Here is a 6,000-nt window from a genome sequence, read left to right as displayed (position 1 = left end):
AATTCTGGTTCCTTCATGTAGCCACAGCCACAGAATGTCATAGCAGTACATGTTGGATGTACCTCTCCAGGTTGCTATGAATACAATGACATGAAAATCATTGTAAAATTATAATATCGTTGGCTAATATGTATTTAATATGAATTATGTATCTAGGACTGGGCAGATGCTTTACATGTTGTCTCATTCAGCAGTCACAAAGGGCTCTGAAGTGGGTGCTGTTATCACCTATGCCCATTTTACAGATAATAAAAACTGAGGCACAAAGAAGCTAAGTAACTTGCCTGGGACCCTACGGCAAGACAGTGACACAGTTGGGATTGCAAAGCTACAGTCAGCAAACTCCACAGTCCATGGATTCCCACATGCCCCAAAGGCATGTGACCTTAAACTATCTGTTTACATCAGAAACTCGCCATAACCCCCACCACATTTACTCTAAGTCCCTGCAGGATTTAGCTTCAAACTCTTTCTTAACCTCATCTCTTGTCATCTCCACTTTCCTCCCTGCCTTCCGCCCCTATACTTTAACCATAGCAGGATCTTCACATTCCCTGGAACGTGAAGACTCTGTCATCCCGCTCTGTTTTCCACGTTCTGCTCTTTGACTCCAGGTGTTCGTCCCCCATGCCCCAATGCACGTTGTGCACATCTCCTGCCCTTATGACCCCGAGGAAACGTTATCTTCTCTGAGTTCCAAATTCTCCAATAGGCAGTTGCTCCCTTCTTCCTTCCCATGGCACGTTATTGAGACCTGTACTCTGACACTCGGCAGGGCTGCAGTAAAGCACCGAGTTGCCCAGGGCACCACAGTTATAGAAGCACTCATTCTTAGAGTCAAGGGGCAGAATAATTCATGGAGATATTAACTTGTATTTTCTCCTTGCAGGTATGATCTCTTGGAGCAGATTCGGTTGGGCTGGGGTAGAGGAAATATAGAAGAGGGAGAGGGAGGTGATTACCTCCAGGCAGAGAAGACAATGAAGCTGACTGGGAGCTTTGGGCAGCAGGACTCAGGCAGGCCCTACTTCTTGGCAGAGCCCTGCGAGGACGCAAGGCCATAGAAAGGGAATGGCTGCCTGTGTATATAGGAAGATGGCCCTACGCACCAGAATCCCAGATACTCAAGGATCCAGTGGTCCACGTGTGTCATGGAAGTAGTGGGGTTTCCAGACCTCAAGTTACCAGCCAGGCACGGACCACAGGCACCCAGAAATAGCCCGTGGGGAGCCAAAACTGAAGGGGATCGCCTCCATGCTCTGGGTTGTGAAAGACCTTGGGAACTTTGCATGAGAGAGAGACAAAGCCAGGAGAAACCCTCAATACTGACAGATTGCATTTTCCATAAGCCCAGCAGGTTGAGAGCTCAGAGTTGCACTGAATCTCCTTTAAAGATAAAATCAAGACACGTGCCATTTACTGCACACACACCTCCATTTGTGAGCCATGATTCATACCCAAAACATGTGTTTCTATGTCTGTCTCCACTACTGGACCATGCACTTTTTTAGGGCAAAAACTGACATTTTTTGTCTTCACATTCTCTACTTTTGGGAGGCACCTACTGCAAAGCAGGCCCTGAACGAAAGCCTGCTAAATGGATGAAGAGAAAATGAACCAGTCAGCCAGGTAGCTGATCAATCTCTAAGGGTTCTGCAGCTCTTGAGGTCTATGAAAGAAAAGTTAAAAGTACTAGACGCTCCAATTCAATCTCTATCTGGGAAGGTGGCTAACTAAGATCAAGCCTTCCTCACCAAAACAGCCAAAAGGAAGAAGAAGGGAAGGGAGTTGCTAACTCATGAAGGCTTCTTTATTCCTTAGCCTTTGATTCAAGAGGATGAGTAAGTGAATTTCTTTTCTTTTTTATTTGTTGTAGTGCTGGCTTCCTTCAGGCAGTATGAAAAATCAAAGAATTAGGCTGGTACATATATCAGCTAACTTGACCAAGGACTGTTGGAAGTCAATGAAAAGTGACTCTTTGGGAAATGCTATTAGGAAAACTGTGTTTCCCTCTCTCTCTACTGTTTTTATACCTACTGGAAACTCTGAGCTTCACTAGCTGGTTCTTCCAGGTGTTTATATTCTGAAAGGCCATGACCAGATAATTTGGTTGAGAGAATTTCTGCTCATGATTGTGTAGTTAACCAGGCTTCTGGGCACCAGGATACCAGAACACACAAAAACACTCTATGATAGCCCAGATTCACAAGGTTTCGTGCAATTTCTTTTATGTGCAATTGCTGGGTCCCCTCCCCAGGAAAAAATACAATGCTGTAAGGGTCAAATACCTGGAAAATCTCCTAGGTGACATTTAGAGAAAAAAATTTTTTTTCATGTACGTTAATAAGCCAGCAGACTCCTCTCTTCTCTTTTCTCAATGCCTTGAGAGACTGGCCTGTGTCAGTGGGAAAAGACGGCAATTTGATAAAAGCATGGTCTGTATCACAGGAGATCTGGCCTCCAAATATTCCATTGTACAAATAAACAGAAGAATTTCAATCTTCTTTCCATTCTTAGGGCTCCTAAGAGATCCCCTTTCCTCTCCTATTCAGGGTGGTTTAGCTCTAATTAAATTATTTTCTCTTGTACAAACTAACAGGCTCGTCATTAGCTTCCAGTTAGAAAGATCCTATCATCCTCTTAACCATCTATAAGAGCTGGAATGCCTTGACTTTCCCAAGAGAGGAGACAGGGAGAACAGGAACCTCCATCACCCTAGGGCTATTTGGCAATCTTCCCTCTTCTTCCTTCAACACCCTTTTTGAGGTAAGAGTCATCCTATTCCTTCCTTCTAGGTTCCACTGGAGTCAGAGGGATTAGGCAATGGGGCATGGACTGCAATGCTCCAGCCCCATCCAGGGGTCAGGGCTCACAGCCAGGTTACTCAGACACAGGTCACTGTGGCTGTCTCCTGCTGCTCAACCCAGGCTGGAGCCGCTAGCCACAGATCTTAGACACACATGGGCAAGGACCCAGGGGTCTGGCTTTATTGGCCATAGGGCCAGTTTGGCTGGGCAACTAGGTGGACATTCTAATGACTAAGCACCTTTCCTTAGCCACTCCCAGGGTCAGTTAAGAGACATAGATTTTAAAATCAAGAGAAATAGAACCTAGCAAACAAGAGAGATCCAGAGAGAAAAATACTGTAAAATTTACAGATTAGCAAAGACAATTGTACCTGTGCAAGAATATGTTTTTGATTTCTGCTAGAAATATTGTATACTCATTATATTTCCAAACCAAGTATTAACCTGACCATGGCTTTCAATAATGGTGTTAGGATAAATCTGTAATTCCTATATCAAGGAATAAAGTCAGATGAAATTAAATATAAATGAAACCAGCGTCTCAGACCTTAAAGTCTTCCTAGATGGTTAGGATTCGCTTTAGAATTTCAAGAGTAGCCTATCTCCTTATTCTCCTTTCAATCAAGCCTGCTATATTTCCCTCAAGTGTTAGTAAACATAATGCAATCATAATGTATTAGATTTGGTTCCCTATTTTATTTCTAGGCTTTTCAGTTTTGTCTAGTTGAGCATGTTTTTTGTTTTGTTTTGTTTTTGTTTTTGTTTTAGCCGTAGATCCAAATGGCCTGTGGATCTATCCTGTGTGGTATTTGACATACCCTATTGATATTTAAATAGATGCTTTGAGAAATGTAAGCTTTCCTTTACAATATTATAAGTTTGGGCAAAGTTCACCATTGCATTAGGGTTGAAGTATAACTGATTATCTAACTTCCACCGCTTCTTCACTTCCTTAAAATTCTTTGATTCAGTATGTGGGGGGGAGGGCGAGAAGTTGTTTCTGATCAAAACACTTTTTTTAAAGAATATTCTTTGGTACTGATATACTTCGTCAATATGATTTATAGCAAGATGTGCACTATACCAATATTGTGTTAAATGTGCTTCCAGATGACTGGATGCATTTTCCATAAGCCCAGCAGGTTGAGAGCTCATTTTATTCTTTTTTAATTTTTCAATTGCTCGTATAATTAATTTCAAACAAAAGGAAGAAAGTGATCATAGAAATAGGCTAGGTAGCGGGAAAGGAAGACAAAAATGCTTACAAGTTGCAAACAGGAAAAAGAAATTAGGACAACCGGGCTTCAGAAAAGCTACAAGCACACTGGTAAACAAACTTAGGCTGCCCTGGAACAACCCCCTGTTTGTCTTTGCTTTATGGTGCAATGTGGTCTAGTGGTCTGATCAACTGGGAATCTCAGTTTTGCCTCAGACTCCCTGTTCTGTACTGAATGGCCTTGGACAGGGTTCCCTGATCTGAGATAGGCAGGTTTTCAAACTGTGAGGCTCGATGTTTATAAGTGGAAAGGTTGCAAAGGGGTGAAGGGCATTATTACAACTAAAGGAAGCACAATTATATAGAAACAATCAAATCAAGGATTTTTTTTCTGCACATTTAGAGCCAAGCACTCAATTTTCCTGCCCTGACAATTTGTTTATTTATTCATGTTTGTATTTTATTGTGGTTCCTGATAACACAGGCATTTTGGAAGTGGGTGGGAGCATGTGTGAATAGCAAAAGAAATCATCTATTGACAGGTATTGATAGTTTCTTCTGTTTTGTGCATCCTCTCTTCCTATCCCTAGAACTGATCTCTTTTTAAATAAGAATGTATATTGTAATGTATATTTCAGATTTTATAATGAGTATGCTTAGTTATTTGCATTTTTCTCAAAATAATATTATATGTACATATTAGTAAGCAACATATTCAAACACATCTTTAAATGAAACCGTGTTTAAAGAAAGCTCTACTTCTATTAAAATCCCGCGATACTTGGAGCAGAGCAGTTTAGCCGAGTTTGCTGATGAGTGAAATCCATAAATAGTTAAGAGCCTCCAGCCATGGTAAAGAGGAAGTAAAATAGACTGATCTCATGACCTAAAAACAAAAGCTGCAAAATAATTAACTTTTTACTTAGTATTTAAACAAAATATTGTAAAGTGAGAATTTGGTTATATCTGAATTGGATTTTCATCTCAACGTTGGAGTCCAACAGACTTGGAACTATTATGCTTTCTTTTATTTCAAAGTTCAGGCTTTAATAAGAAAATTGTTTCCATTGTCCATTAAATTATATAATCACTTAAGAGGAACTGTATCAACGTTTTTACCTTTAAGCCTTATGTACAAATTATAAAATGTAAAAGTTAATTCTTTAAAATTTATATTCCGTGTTTAGTAGATTATTTTTTAATGTTGAGTACTGTTTTCCATTTAGAATTCATGGATCTAAATAGTAACAGTAACAGGCCCTGCTTATCTAGGAGTAAAGGAAGAAAGAAACCTATTCTTGCCTCCAGTTTACCCCAAACATAGAGACTGAAGAAATTAAATTTATTCTAGGCTCTGCTGTACAGAGCCTAGAAAAATAATCTAGCCCAATAGTAATTAGTCTCCCTTTTCATCTCTCTTCTCTTTGCCTGGCTTCCTTTTTGTCTTTTTTTTCTCCTTTTTTTTTTCCCTTTTTGTTCCAATATATTTGGGTACCTACTGTGTACCCAGCACTGTGATGCTGAGTGCCTTGGAATTAAAAATGAAAAAGATCCAGAGTCTTCAGAGAGCAGACCAGAAAGATGGCGAATGAGAAACCATCTACGTATTCTACAAGGTACTGAGAGAGAGCATTAGCAAGACACAGAGATGAGATTGAGGTGAGCAGATCACCTGAGGTTAGGAGTTCAAGACCAGCCTAGCCAATATGGTGAAAGCCTGTCTCTACTAAAAATACAAAAAATTAGCCAGGTGTGGTGGCAGGCACCTGTAATCTCAGCTACTTTGGAGGCTGAGTCAGGAGAATCGCTTGAACCTGGGAGACGGCGGTTGCAGTGAGCTGAGATCACACCATTTGCACTCCAGCCTGGGCAACAGTACTGAAACTCTGTCTCAGGGAAAAAAAAAACAAGAAAGAAAAAAAAGACACATAGATGCAATAGGCTGCAGGAAGTAAGGTTTTAAGGAGAGCTTCTTGG

The 6,000-nt window shown here is 40.7% G+C and overlaps 1 long non-coding RNA gene across 1 annotated transcript in view; it reads left to right on the top strand.

Annotated features, from left to right (window-relative positions):
- The first annotated feature begins 788 nt into the window (after nt 1-788).
- The window catches only part of LOC129481805 (uncharacterized), a 28,174-nt gene continuing 22,962 nt past the window's right edge, over nt 789-6,000 (top strand). Inside the window, exons 1-2 of the long non-coding RNA XR_008657511.2 lie at nt 789-889; nt 2,600-2,766. This is a non-coding gene — a long non-coding RNA (uncharacterized lncRNA). The remainder of the gene's footprint in view (nt 890-2,599; nt 2,767-6,000) is intronic.

Source organism: Symphalangus syndactylus, chromosome 5 (assembly GCF_028878055.3).
Source record: "Symphalangus syndactylus isolate Jambi chromosome 5, NHGRI_mSymSyn1-v2.1_pri, whole genome shotgun sequence".
Lineage (NCBI taxonomy): Eukaryota > Metazoa > Chordata > Mammalia > Primates > Hylobatidae > Symphalangus > Symphalangus syndactylus.
Note: the sequence above shows the minus strand (reverse complement) of the source record. Positions and strands in the feature narration are given on the sequence as shown.